This window comes from Microcebus murinus, chromosome 18 (assembly GCF_040939455.1).
Source record: "Microcebus murinus isolate Inina chromosome 18, M.murinus_Inina_mat1.0, whole genome shotgun sequence".
Lineage (NCBI taxonomy): Eukaryota > Metazoa > Chordata > Mammalia > Primates > Cheirogaleidae > Microcebus > Microcebus murinus.
This window is the reverse complement of record NC_134121.1, coordinates 28697165-28711388: the sequence shown is the minus strand read 5'-3', so window position 1 is coordinate 28711388 and position 14224 is coordinate 28697165. Positions and strand designations below refer to the sequence as shown.

General features: G+C 53.7%; 1 protein-coding gene across 1 annotated transcript in view; it reads right to left on the bottom strand.

Moving 5' to 3' along the window:
• Nucleotides 1-11099, bottom strand: part of CA4 (carbonic anhydrase 4) — a 179097-nt gene extending 167998 nt beyond the window's left edge. Inside the window, exon 1 of the mRNA XM_075994397.1 lies at nucleotides 11085-11099. The gene's annotated coding sequence lies outside the window, so the exon portion shown is untranslated. The remainder of the gene's footprint in view (nucleotides 1-11084) is intronic.
• Nucleotides 11100-14224: the final 3125 nt, after the last annotated feature.

The following is a 14224-nucleotide window of genomic DNA, read 5'->3' as shown; positions in this document are numbered from 1 at the left end:
TCTGATTCTCTGAAGAATCCTGATTGATACACTTGATGAAAACAAATGCAGGTGTCTCAGCGCTCCCTCTATGTGGGGGTGCAGAGGTGAGCTCCACTCTCTAGGACCAAGCCCAGTGTGGGGCCTAGAAGATGGGGTAGGTGGTGGTAAGGGTCCAGAACCCCCTCTCCTGCCCACAGACTCCTCTGTGGTGACTGGAACTCTGTGATGACTAACCTGCTGTTCGTCAGGTTTCTGGATCGCAGCAGTTTGGGGTATCTAGCTGGCCAGTCTCCTGGGAGTGGCCCCCAGAGGGGGCTTCTCCCTGCTTTGCCCCTGGGAAGCAGGCTGGCTGGAGTCTGGGAAGACAGATTCACTTGAAGCAAAAGGAACCAAGGCTATAAACTCCCTGCCACACACACACAGGTGTTGTCATGTACACAGGCTGTCCCACGACAAAAGGGAAAGGCCTGAGGTCCTAAGGATGAGGGAGATGAGGCCCAATACCCCTTTGAGTGGCCTCTGGGGCCTGGCCCGGTGCCCAACACGGAGCCACTGCTCAGCAAGTATGGGTTAAGCATGCAGGAGCTGGGGGTGCTGTGGGTACGAAGGGGCTGGGTGAGGGTCTAGCCCCTGAAGGGCAGAACTGGGATGAAGCCAGGAGAGAGAGCCACAGTGATTAAAACCAGGATCCTGGCTGCTAAACAGCACTTGCTTCAAGTTCAAGCTCTGTGACTTGCTAGTAGCGTCATGTGGACCTGTCCCTTAAATTCTAAGCCTCAGTTTTCATAGTCTATAAAATGGGGATAACAATGATATCCACTTCAGATGATGATGGTATGGATGAAAAGAAATCCTACATGTAAAGCCCTCAGCCCCATGCTTGGAGGAGGATCGTGGCTGTTCTTCACAGACTCTGGGGGCTAACCTAGAGGTCAGAGCACTGGGCTGTGCTTGCTGATTAACCTGGCCTCAGTTTCCCTGTAGGCCCTTGGGGCCCCTTTCAGCTGCAGTGCACAATGATTTACCCCCTAGAACTGCTGGAGGGAGTTGGGGAGTGGGTTGAAATGACATTTGCAGGGTCCCCTTTTGTCAGGGCTCCCCAGCTAAGAGGGGAAGGGTCTAAGAAGGATTGTCACTGACTTCATGTTCCCAGAGCTGCTGAATCAAGGCCAGCACCGCTGACCCCTTCTCTGGGCCTGCAATCTTTTTTTGGCAGGAGGCTTAATTGTCAAACTCGCCTCCCTCGGGCTGGGGTCCTAAATGAGACAGCCCCCCTCTCCTGCCACTCCTGCAGGGCCAGGTGCCAGGCATCCCCACAGTTTGTAAATGTAATCAACCTTGTGGTCTCTCGCTTTCACAGGTGCAATTAGCATGCCCATCTGCTAATCACTGATTAATGGTGTTTACAAACATGGGACTCCACTCACAGAGCTGCTCAGTCCCTCTCTCCTGGGGTCAGAGGCAGGGGACTCCCCAGCCAAAACCAATCTGCCTCCCCTTCCCCAGGCAGTGGGCAGAGCTGGAAGTCCCTCCCAGCGGGGAGCTCCCTGGCCCAATTCTCATTGTATACACGGGGAAAGCGGACCCAGAGAGAGCAGGGGAAAGCGGACCCAGAGAGAGCAGACGGGGAGACTTGGTGGTAGGGCTAGGATCCTGCTGGTCCTTTCTTCCCAATTCTGGAACTTTGACAACAAGTTCTATTGGGCATGCTGCCTTTATTTACCACTCAGCCCCAGGCCCAGGGCCACAGGGACAGACCTCCTTGCAGGGAGTTCTCTGTGCGTCCAAGTCAGAGACTCAGTACCCAAAGTGCTGAGAGCTCTGAGTCCGACGGTCCAGGGTCCACGTTTTGGCTCTACTTCAGGCAAGTCCCTTGACCTGATTGAACCTCAATTTCTTCATCTGTAAAATGGAAATAAGAATTCTGCTTACCCTATAGGTTAAGGTTTATAGGTGAAGATTAATGATAGGATGTATGAAAAAGGCTTAGCACAGTAGATATTTAATAAATGTGAGCTTTTATAGCAATAAAAATGTTATTAACAATGATGAGGATGAAATGAGGCTTTTGAAGCTACAAGGATGCCCGAACATGGCTTCTCCCCCCAGCCCCCTCTCTGGGGAGAAAGGCAGGTCCCAGCTCATTACTGGTGGGGGCTGGGGTGGAGGTGTCAGATTGGAATCACTCCTGGGTCTGTTTGCAGCTTCCTTGTTTCATTAACACCTCCCTGGTGGTCTTCAGCTCATCCTGCTGGGGGAGGTGCTCCAGAAAGTTCTAACTGCCTCCTTTCCAGCCCAGAGCTGTGTCCCTCACTTCCAGGCTGTGCTCCAGATGCACATGGAGGGGGTTTTATGCTGGGGAGAGGTGGCCACTGACCAGGAGGCTGTTATTGTCCTTCTTTCCTGAGGGTCCTGGAAGCCTAGTCAGGGGACACAGCACCTGGGGTGGCCCTTTTCTTTACTCTCCCCATCAACCTCTAATCCATAGGTTCCAGTCACCGCCCCCCCCCCCATTGCCCCTGCATCCCAACCTGGCCCCTTTTCCTTCCTTTGGAATCCCTGTGCCTACTGTGAACGTGGCCAGTCTCCGTTCTAATCCTTCCTAGCTGGCTGGGCCTAAGGCAAGTTGCTTACCCTCTAGGACATTCAGTTGTCCCTTCTGTAAAATGAGGAAACCATGCCTCCCAGGAGGTTAGCACAGTGCCCAGTAAATTGTAAACTCTCAATAATTGGAAACCATTGTTGTTATTTTACGGGCAAAACAACTGCTCTCAGAATTATCTTTTAGAATTGCAGAACCTTGTTTGGCTGGGGCGGGTGGAGGGGGAGCAGGGCCAGAGCCCTGAGGACCATTAGCACCTCGGAGAAGCAGGCAAGGGCATGAGCTCTGCCCCTCAGTTAATTGTCCCGGCTCCTTCCTCAGATTGGAAGAGGGAGAGGGGCCGCTCTTTGAATGAGGACCAGGAGATTTATACCTCGGGCTCTGCAAAGGCCGCTTCTAAACAAGATTCCTCACGACTGCACTCCAGGAAGGATTTTTATGGAAATGCCTGTCCTTCGCCCCTGCCCCGTGCCCTCTCTGTCACAATATTCCATTTCAGAGGACACCCTTCACCAGCTGCGGTGGGCCGGGGAGGAGGGGCTGGGCTGGCCTGGGCTTTCTCCTGCCACCTTTGCAGCCGGCCCCCTCTCCCCCTCCAGCGGCTCTCTCTCGCTTTTCAGCTGAGGTTTGTGGGCGGCAGGAGGGAGACTCCATGAAAAGCAGTAGTTTTGTGGTTTACCTGCAACCTCAAAAGAAACCCATGGGCTGAAGAGTTTCCTGTTTTTTGTTTTGTTTTGTTTTGTTGTGTTGTATTTTGTTTTGAGAGAGAGTCTTATTCTGTTGCCTGGGCTAGAGTGCCATGGTGTCAGCCTAGTTCACAGCAACCTCAAACTCCTGTGCTCAGGCGATCCTCCTGCCTCAGCCTCCTGAGTAGCTGGCACTACAGGCACCCGCCACCACGCCTGACTAATTTTTCTGCTTTTAGTAGAGACAGGGTCTCGCTCTTGCTCATGCTGGTCTCAAACTCCTGAGCTCAAGCAATCCTCCTGCCTTGGCCTCCCAGAGTGCTAGGATTACAGGTGTGAGCCACCATGCCCGGCCTTGAACAGTTTGCTTTAGGAAGAGGAAACTGTAAAACAGTAGGCTCCGTCCCTTCTTGCAGGATCCCTGCCCCCCACACGCCTTCAGGGGCATCAAGCCTAGCCCACCCTTTAGGCCCCCACATTGGTGGGACAGGCCTCTGCAGCCAGTAAGCCCCACCCACCCTCTGGTAATATCATTCCCCAGCACACATTTAGACTTTCAAGGTAGGAACTAGCTTTGCTTATTTTGTATTTCCAGGTCCCAGCACAGGGCCAGGCCTATATTGGGTGCTTATAAACGATGAATGAACAAGCGAATAAGTTCTGAGATTGGAGATTGATGACCTCCCCTCCCCTCCCTTTTCTCCAGGCTTGATTGGAGAAGCAAATCTCTCAGCACATTTCCAGCCAGCCTTGGCCTTCCACTCTCAGCCTCAGAGAAGGCAAGTCACCAATGATCCCCAGCTACAGCTGCTCTTGAGTCTCTGAAACAAGGGTGCCAGACCAACCTGCACCCAGACCTTGCGTAGACGGTTTCTTGCATATATAGGGATGCCAGCCGTGGGTCAGGCACTGTGCAAGGGATCTTGCGGTGGCCCACGCCTATAATCTTAGCACTTTGAGAAGCCCAACCTGAGCAACATGGCCAGACCCTGGCTCTACAAAGAATAGAAACATGAGGCGGGTATGATGGGGCACACCTGTAGTCCCAGCTACTTGGGAGGCTGAGGCAGGAGGATCCTTAAGCCCAGAAGTTGGAGGTTACAGTGAGCTATGATGATGCCACTGCACTCTAGCCCGGGCAATAGAGTGAGACCCTGTCTCAAAAAAACTAAAATTAAATAAACCAGAGCCTTGAGACCAACACACACACTTACAACAATCTCACCTTGGTGGGTGTGGAACCTGGAAGCTGTGTGCTTAGAGCAGGAGGGGTAATGTGGCAAGGTGGTGATGCTGATGGCGCTAACATTTGTTATGTACTTACCACGAGCTTACATGCCTCATCTCACTTAATCCTTATGATACAATACTTTGGGGTAGGCACTGTTACCGCCTTTTGCTTAGAGATAGGAAACTGAGGCTCAGAGCGGTTGAGTAACTTGCCCAAGTTTACGCTGTGGCAATCGGTAGAGTTTGGGGGGGAGGAATGGGAGGGAGGGCAGGAGCTGGGGTTTGGGAGGAGAGAACTCCCAGCCAAGCTCCAGCTAGGAGGCCTGATGCTGAGGCCAAGCCAAACCTGCACACAGCCACCCCGTGCCACCCACCACCACACCAAACCCCTCCCCCGTCTGGCATCCCCACCTTCTTCTCCACCCTTCACCTGTCCCGACCCATATTTTGTTTTTGTTTTTAAAGAGACAGGTTCTCTCTGTCTCTTTATGTTGCCTCTTGAACCCCAGGGCTCAAGTGAACCTACTGCCTCAGCATCCTGAGTAGCTGGGACTACAGACGCACACCACCAAGCCTGGCATCCTGAACCATCATGACAAGCTGTAAGTGGGGCGTCCCAGTGGAGGGGGTGGGTGCACCTCCTCCCAGCTTCCCACTCTCTGTGGGTGAAGTGACAGCTCAGGGCTACTGTGGGAGGCTGCAAAGAGCTTCACCTCCCAGAGACACCAGACTTGGGTTCAAATCCTAGCTCTGCTCCCAAATCTAAAGGCTCAGGCCTTGGGCGAGTTTCTTAACCTCTGAGCTTAGTTTCCTCCCTGTGAGACAGAGCTGGTAGCCTCTTTCTCCCAGATTGTGCTGGGGCTTGAGAGATGATGCCCTTGCATACAGTAGGCCCTCAACAACCCTTCCTTTCTTGCTTCTCATTTCTGTCTTTCTCAGTGGCCACCCTGGGTGGCTGCCTCTTTGCCCTTCCTATCTCTGGGTTTGGCGTCTCCTCTCCTGGTTTCTGCTTAGCTCTGTCCTGTCTGCCTGCCCTGGCCGGGTCACTGGGGGCTCCCTATTGGTGCTCCCTTTCTGAGGCTGTGAACACACCCTGCTGTTCCTCTCCGTGCCTCTCCCGTGACTCTCTATACCCCTGGGGCTGATCGAAGGCAGCCGCTGGTTATCGATCAGGGTGGGCATCGGAGTGTGGCTGCCAGAGGCTAGTATCGACGGGCAGAATTGGTGCTGAGGCTGGGGTGGAGTGGCAGCTGGGGAGCCTGGGGCTGCAGGGGAAGTGGGGCTCCCCCCCCACCGGCTGGGACCTGTGAGTGGGAGTCCTTAAAGCTGCAGACGCCACCAGGGTGAGAGTGGGGGCAAGGGGCCAAGGGACTCTGTGGACAGAACGCCAAGGCTTTGCCTATGCTGTCATTTAACAAGTATTTATTGAGCACCTAGTGTGTGTCAGCGGGGATGCAGCAGTGAGCAAGTCAGAAAAAAACACTAAGTAAGATTATATAGCGTGTTATACAAAAAGTAGAGCAGGAAAAGAGGGAAATAGAGCCCTGTGGTTGGGGGAGGGTACGATTTTAAACAAGGCCCCTCCTCTGTGCCTGAGGAAGTCTTGTGCTTTGGAGTCTAGCTGTGCAGGAGATTCTCCTGAGTGCCCATCTCCTTGGAGCCTGAACCCAAGCCCCGGCCCAGCCCGCCATAGATCTCAGAGACATGGGCTGGAAGAAGGGAAGAGAGACTAAGACGCTCCTTCATCGCCTGGCAGTGCCACTTGCAGGCAGAATGGAGGAAGCACAGACTTTTGAGCCTGGGGGACCTTGGCTTAGGTGCTGCCTCAGCCACTCACTGGCTGTGTGGCTTTGGGCAATTTCTTTAACTTCTCTGATCCTAATTTTCTTCATTTGAGCAAGGAGCCATCACCTTGCTTGCAGGGTTTTCTGCAGAATAACAGTAACAGGTGCCTGGAGACTGGCAGGTGCTCAGTAAACTGCAGTGATCAGAATGATCACTGATAATTGCCTCTCACCACCCTGGGAATGACCCCAAGCCAGCTGTGTGCCATCCCCCTGGTGCTTCCACTGCTCTTGGCCCCTGCCAGCCTCTTGCCCCAGGTGGAGTTCAGCCCCTCATCCCCCTCTGAGGGCTGGGAACCCCGGATCCTGGATTGAGGGCCCAGCTTGGCCGCACTAGACACACGAGCAGCCAGCGCAGCCCGGTGTCCTCTCTGTTCCTGCAGCTGCTGACCCTGGAGTTTCCTCACCCCCGGTTTCCCCGTCCCGCCTGGCCTTGCTCATTTCCTTGCACGTTGTACCCAGAGAGCCCCCATATAACCAGCAGCCCAGCCCATCGTGGAGAAAAATCAAATCTCATTAAATGCCATTGATTTTCTTCCAAATTTGCTGCCAGTACACTTTGAGGTTCCTCAGTATTCCTGCCTGCTCCCACCTTCAGCCCCTCAACTGCCACTGCAGCTCCACTGGGGAAATAGAGGGGCCAGGGGATCTGTCTGCTGGAGCCCCTGGCCCACTTTGGCCTTTCGGTGCACAGGGCCCTGGATATGTCACTGATTTCTGGCGAGTATTTCCCTGTCTGGCCGCCCCCGTCTTCCTACAGGGCCTGGGCTGAAGGGTGTGTGTTTGTGTGTGTGAGCATGTCTCTGTGCTGTCTGTGTGCTTGTCTGTGGGTGTCTGTGGTGTGTCTCTGTGTGTCTGGATCTCTGTATCCGTGTGTGTTCGCATCTGTGTGAACGCAGGGAGGGCTGGAGCCTTGCCTTGTAGTTGAACTCTGGGTGCTGTGCTGCCCATGAGACCGCTAGCCTGGGGAAGGGGCTTGACCTGGGATATATTCAAGGTGTGGTTCTCCCAGGGGCCAAGGGCTGGGCTAGGCTCTGAAAGGGGCACAGGTTTCTCTGCTCCCTCCCAGCCACCCCTGTCCCTATGTCATCTTGGAAATGGGACACCCTGCTGACTTCATTGGGGGGTTAGATTTGGGGCTTTGAGGGCTGGTGGAAAAGATTCCAAACCTGAAAGGGGACATGAATTCCTCCCCATGTCTGAATTAAATAGCCCCAGCTGGGTATGTTTAGAGTTGGGCAGACATATGCTGACCTGGTGAGCCTGGAGGGATGGGCTAAGACAAATCTGGGCAGTGAGGGTGGCCTGGAGGGGGTGTGGCATGGGAGAGGGTGTTCGAATCTGCCTGGGTCATGTTTCTAGGGTAAGGTCAGATATCAAGAATAGCCTTAACAGGGGAAAAAGTCATAAACAGGGACTCTTTAGCCTTTGTGGGGTGGGGAGGGTGCAGCCTGGCTATAGGCTGAGCCGCTGCCAGGACCAGAGGTCAGCAGTGGTGCTGGACTGGCCCTCTAAGCCCCAGGGTGGGCATCTTGACAGGGCCTCCTGCAAATTTGGGGGATGGGTGTGTTCCCAGGTGTGTGCCTTCAGTGAAGCCTCACCACCACCTCCTGCCCCAGCCCTGCACAGGCATATCACGTGAGTTCATGGATGTGCACGTGTGTTCTCCATGCAGCTTCTGCCGGGGAGCTGGAAGCAGCTCTTTGGGTTCCAGGGACAGGCCAGATTTATGGCACTGGGAGAAATATTTAGGTCTGAGACAGTTTGGTTGTGTTAATTATGGAAATCTAAAGATAATCTATATTTAATGCTGAATTTTGTCAAATTTGCTAAAGAATTAGGGGAGCGTGTGCAAACAGTGACACTTCAATGAAGAACAAGGTGCAATTAAACTCTGAAATTTACAGTGGAATAATTGGAGAGCATGACAAATATAGTTATCAGCAGCAACTAATTAGGGGTCTGCTCGAGGTTTCTGGGCTTGATTAATCTTGCCTGGATGCTAATAAGTTATGTGGGGCAGATGATACCAGTTTGTCGCCTCCTCCTTTCTACCATCTCTCCAGAGCACTTAGGGGGTGAGAATGTCACCCATTCAGTTCATCCCTCTGTATGGCCTGGCCTGAAGGGGAGGTTGGGGGCTCCTATGCTGAGACCCCCCCTTCCCAACTAAGGATGGTGTGAACACCTCAAGCAGCCCCTGCTCAGGCTTCCTGGGGTCTCACTGATTGGTAAGTTCTTCTTGGTGTCTCACTTGAGGCTTGTTGGGATTGGAGGAGAGAGGCTTAGAGGCTGAGTTTTAGGGTCTAGCTGAGCCTCAGTGGGCTGGACGGATTTGTTCCCTTGCTGTTGCTGTAGCTCAGTCCAACTCCCATCTCCACGTCCCACTTCATGCCTTGTGGGAAGGGACGCTGAACCCCGCCCCCCCCCCACTCTGACCTGTGATGGATCCTATGCACATCCTTTCTTGGCCAGGCAGTTCCCTCACTCTCTCCCTCCCAGGCCCTTGATAATCTCCTTGCTTCAGATCGTGGCCACACCTCAGATCCATTGATTCAAGTTTAGGATGGAGCCCATGCTATTACCTGGCTGGATGTGGCTAGCACCCTGGGCACCGCCACCACGGCCAGACGTGAAACTAGAACCATCTCCTCCCCACCTCTCACCCTATCTCTGGTTCTGTCTTCTGTCTCTTCCCTGTCCTGGAAGCCTCCCTCAGACTTGCTGCCCTTGTCACCCTTCAGGAGCCCACCCTGGGAGGGGTCTCTGTGACGAGCCTAAGGGGAAGGAATAACCTCCCAAGACCTGTCCTCCCCACCACCCACTCCTTCCTCAGAGGTTCTCCTGACTGCCAGCTTCCACAACTGGGGTCCCCAAGGCACGAGGTGGGGTCTGCCACCTCTGTGCATGGACCCCATCCTGAGCAGCCCCCCTGCCACCTGCCTTTGCTCTGTGGCCTCTGGCACAGGATGGAGACTCTGACTGACAGCCTCAGAGAGGCTGATGAATCTAAACCAGGAAGTTGGATGAACTGCTGCTTTGTGAACATCTTCGATGCACCAACTCTCTCGTGTGTGGATGCGTGTCATCAGGACCCTGATGTGGCTGTGAGGGGACTACAGGGAGGGGGCGCTGGAGGAGGACACCAGTATCTGAAGGTCCTCCTTTAGAGGGGAGGGGGTGGCTTCTCTGAGGCCTGTTTCTCTTCCTGCTGCTGGTAGGAAGGAACTTTGGGGTCAGACACACCTAACTTGTGTCCTGGTCCTGGCGGTCCGGTCCTAGGCTGTTCCTAACCATGTCAAGTCTTGGTTTCCTTCTTGTAGAACAGGGATGATTACTTTGGAAGGAGTGCCCCTCCAGGGTCACAAGGACCTCAAGTAACAGGCTGGGAGCTGAGCAGCCCCAGGTGTACAGGCTCTCTCCCCTCCCACGTCCTTCCAGCTTCCCGGGTGGACTTGCATATCTTTTCAATCAATGCCAGGGCCCTGACAGGCAGGAGGTTGGGGTGGGAAACAGAGCCTGGAGCTTCACTCCCAGCCCCCAATCTGCTTTCAGGCAGGGAACCCACATAGCTTGAGGGCTGGTGTGCAGTGGTAAGAAAAGGGCTACATCAAGTGTCCAGGGAGGCCAGGAGTGTTGCTGTTGTTTGTGAGTAACAGTATGGTCAGAGGAGGTGGCTCTAATAGCCTCCTTGCCCCTACTATCTCTACTATCTCTCTGCACAATATGCCTAAAATGTGAATCAGATCATGTCTGCCCCTGCTCAGAAACCTTCAATGGCTCCCCATTGCCTCCAGGGTGAGGTACAGAGCCTCATGGTCAAAGATGCCAACAATCAGTCCCCATGTGGCTGCCACTTCCTTTTGGGCCTCTTGAAGTCCCTTTGCTCTACCCACCCGCATGATGCCTTGTTCCCCAAACTCCCTCAAGAACCCGACAGTCTGTAGGCTTTTATCAGATCAGTCTCCACTGCCTTAAATGCCCTCCCTCCCACTCGCATCCCCACGACCACTTTCTGGGAGGTCAAGTCTCATCACCTTTCAAAGCTTCCCCTGATGCTCCCAGTTGCTTAGGTCGCCCCCCAAATCCCTTCTAAATTCCCTCTACAGTTGTCCCTTGTGTCTGTGTCAGACTCTTCCACCAGAGGGCGGTAGATACCGCGGGCACACGCGAAATGGAGCCCAGGACTGGCGCGTCCCTCCTTGGGCCTGCTTCTGCTGTGCTGTGCCCCGCACTTCCAGCCCGGCTTCCTCACTGCTGGGCCACACGACTGGAGGACTTGGGGACACAGCATGTTTTGTCCCTTCTCTGCAGAGCTGACACCCTTTGAGATTTGGGTGAAAATGAACGAGCTTCTTACATTTGTGTAGTGCAGTGAGTTTCCCAGTCACTGCTGACATCCTGGGTCCCCAGGGCAGGGCTTAGCTGGCCCCTTTTACAGATGGGGAAACACACCTTGATCATGGCTGTATTTTGCAGAGACTGGCAAGTCACAGGTACAGAATGCATTGGATAAATTGAGGCTCAGAACAAATTTACTGAGAGTGACATGGCTTGTGAGAAGAAGAATTGGGACTTGAACCCAGGACTCTCATGACTTCCAGGTTAGTGTCTTTTCCTCTACACCAGTTCTTCTGATCATTCAAAATCTTGATCTAATTCCTCCCTGTCATTGTCACAGTCCCTCCCTCTGAGGCAACTGCAAATGGTGCCTGAGCCCTTGGACCCCAGTCTGCAAATCCCCATGTACTGTGCATCTGGCAGACAGGTCTCTAGCCCCTCGAAGGCACAGATTTCTGTAAAATGGCCAGATGATGCGTGGTCCCTTCTTCACAGGGTTCTTGTGGGATGAAATGAGATGATTGCTGCAGTGACCCCTTCCTGTAGGATGGACCCTCTGCGAACCTGGGCTGGGATGTTCCCCAAATGCTCTTGGTCTGTCTCTTGGGGGCTGGGAGGGGGAATGAAAACACCTGCAGGTGTCCTTCAGCCCTTCTCTGGGGGAAGAAAAGAGATCTGGGGGTCTCCCTTCTCCGGAACCTCCAGCCCTCACAGCTGCTGGAAGTGAACGGGCTCTGTCACCATGGCAACGTGGGCCAGCGCCTGCAGGGCCAGTCCTGTGCCAGCTGCCATTGACCTCACTTAGGATGATTACCTTTCAGCAAATAAAATAATTGTGTTAATAAAGAGGCTGTTCGCCCCTGCTTCCCCCACCCCGCTTGGCCTGTTTCCCGTCCCCACCTGGGGGTAAGAGAGGCTTCTCCCCACCCAATTACCCCCGGCCTGTGGGATGCCTTACTCTTAAATAAGTTGTTGACTGAGACCATGACTGGGTTTTAATCTTTACCCATTTTCACCATCTCCCGCCCTCCCCATCTTGCCTTCTGTCTCCTGGCCCCAGTGTCTTTCTTGAAGTCGCACAGTTGAGGTAATACTACTCATCCTGTCTTCCTTGGACAGAATTTTGAACACTAACTGGGCCTCCCAAACTATCATAATAATACATTCTATTTTTTGAGGGCCTACTGTGTGTTGCACCCTTTACAAACACCTTTGCACATGTCTTCTCTTTAATCTTTGTACCATTTATGCAAGTTGAATGCCTCAATATCCTTTGACAGAGAGACAAACCTAGAAACCTGGGTTAGCACAGCCTCTGATTTGCAGAAGGGAATGCACTCCCTAGCAGAGTGCCTGGGAACGTCCTGTTCAGCAGCAGCAGATGAGCACTTGCTGTGCGCTCACGCTGGGCCCGGCTTCCGGGGGGGAAGAAGACAGGAACAGGGACCCTAGCAGACTCAAAGTCAGGGGTGGGCCAGGGTGGGAGTAGACGGACATGTCCACCAAAATGGAGATGAGAGAGAGCGCGCCGTGTAACAGGCCTCACCCCTATCTAATGATGCCTTGGCTCCTGTTCTTTATTTGAGGATGTTGTTAAAGATTAAAACTTGCCAAAAAGGGGTTACCAAAATTATGGCCGATTTGGAAAGTTTACTTCTCACCAATGAACAGAAAATAGTGCAATGTCATAGGAGTATTTGAAAGGTCATTTTAGCTTTACGGATACTTTTTTTTTTTTTTTTTTTTTTTTGAGACAGAGTCTCACTTTGTTGCCTAGGCTAGAGTGAGTGCCGTGGCGTCAGCCTAGCTCACAGCAACCTCAGACTCCTGGGCTCAAGCGATCCTTCTGTCTCAGCCTCCCAAGTAGCTGGGACTACAGGCATGCGCCACCATGCCCGGCTAATTTTTTCTATATATATTAGTTGGCCAATTAGTTTCTTTCTATTTATAGTAGAGACGGGGTCTCGCTCTTGCTCAGGCTGGTTTTGAACTCCTGACCTCGAGCAATCCGCCCGCCTCGGCCTCCCAGAGAGCTAGGATTACAGGCATGAGCCACCGCGCCCGGCCTACGGATACTTTTTGAGTCAGCGCTCTGCAGGCAGTGTCATCCTGTGATAGGATCAAAGCTTTCCAATTGTCAGGGGACTGGATTCTGGGGTCTGTGACTGGAGGAATAGTGTCATCCCGACACCATGTCAAAGGTCTAGATTTGAGGCCCTTTGTAAGTATGAGTTCCAGGCTCAGACCCCTCGCCTTCTATACCTGGCGTCTCCCATGACAGCCTTGCCCTGGACAAAGTGAAAGAGCTGGGGCCGAGTGCCCGCCAGGAACACTAGATGGCGCTCTGACATTGGGCAATCCTCTGAGCACGTGGCTGCACAGCGGGCAGAGGGCAGGGCAGGACGGCTTTGAGGGGAAGCCCACTCACTGGACCTGCCACCGCTGCTAGGCCAGGCTGAGGGGCTCTGGAGATGTCAGAAGCCAGGCTGGGGAGCAGAGACTCTGCTTCTCCTATCCATGACTCCTGGTCATTTATGAGGCCCCAGATGGTGGCAGTTGAAATGAGGGCAATGGGAGGGACAGGGGGACCAGAGGGGAAGTGGGGGTGAGGGTGGGGCCACAGCAGCAGGGCTTGGCGGAGCAGCCCAGCAGTGTGGGGGTGACCCTCAGCTGGGTGAGGGCTGGGGAAGGCTGTCCTCTCATCGACCACTAAAGCCCCAGGGTGGCAAGCCCAGGGTCCAGTTGGAGGATGGGTTAGCCAGTCTTTCCTGCCCTTGGACACCTGGCCAGGTGAGAGGCTGGGGGGGCTTGTTTACAATGCTCCCAGCTGTGACTAAAGGACGCCTCAGGAGATATTGGCGAAGGATCAGCTTTGCTCTGAGGGCAAGACCCAAGCACAGGACACAAAGGCCTCAGGTTTTTTGTCCCCATTTAGCTGTGTTCCTAGCCACGTGACCTTGGGCAAGTCACTAAGACCTCTGCTTCATTCTTCGTAAAACGGGGATAATAACATCATCTTTCAGAATTGTTGGGAAGCTTAAATGAGGTCATGGCCACAAAGGCATTCTGTGTGCCTCACTTGAGACAGCTCTTCTGTTCTTTTGGTCCACAGAAGTGGCATCTTGCATCTCTTCCCTGCCTGTAGGCCCAGCATATACTCAGTGCTATTGACTGCTTAATGCTTGGAGAGGGGGAAACTGGAGTTGGCCTCCAAAACCTCATCCTAAGGGGGACCATCCTCGAGAGGCCCCTGTCCTTGGGACCTGGGCCCAGACACTCCGCTTACCGGCTCTGTCCCTGTGTCTCGCCCCTTGCAGGCCCCACTTTCCATATGCCTGGGGCTCAGTGGGATCTGGAGAGAAAGGCAATCTCCAGCACCCCCTTGGGAGAGAAGGAAGCAGAGGGGTAGACTTGCCCCAGGGCCTCTTCTCCAGTTGTCTGCTTGCCTACTTCCCTAGTATTGGGTACAGGTGGGGAAACTGAGGCAAGGGAGGACCATGGGGACAAACCTGAATGCCTGAATGCTGGTAGGTATTGGA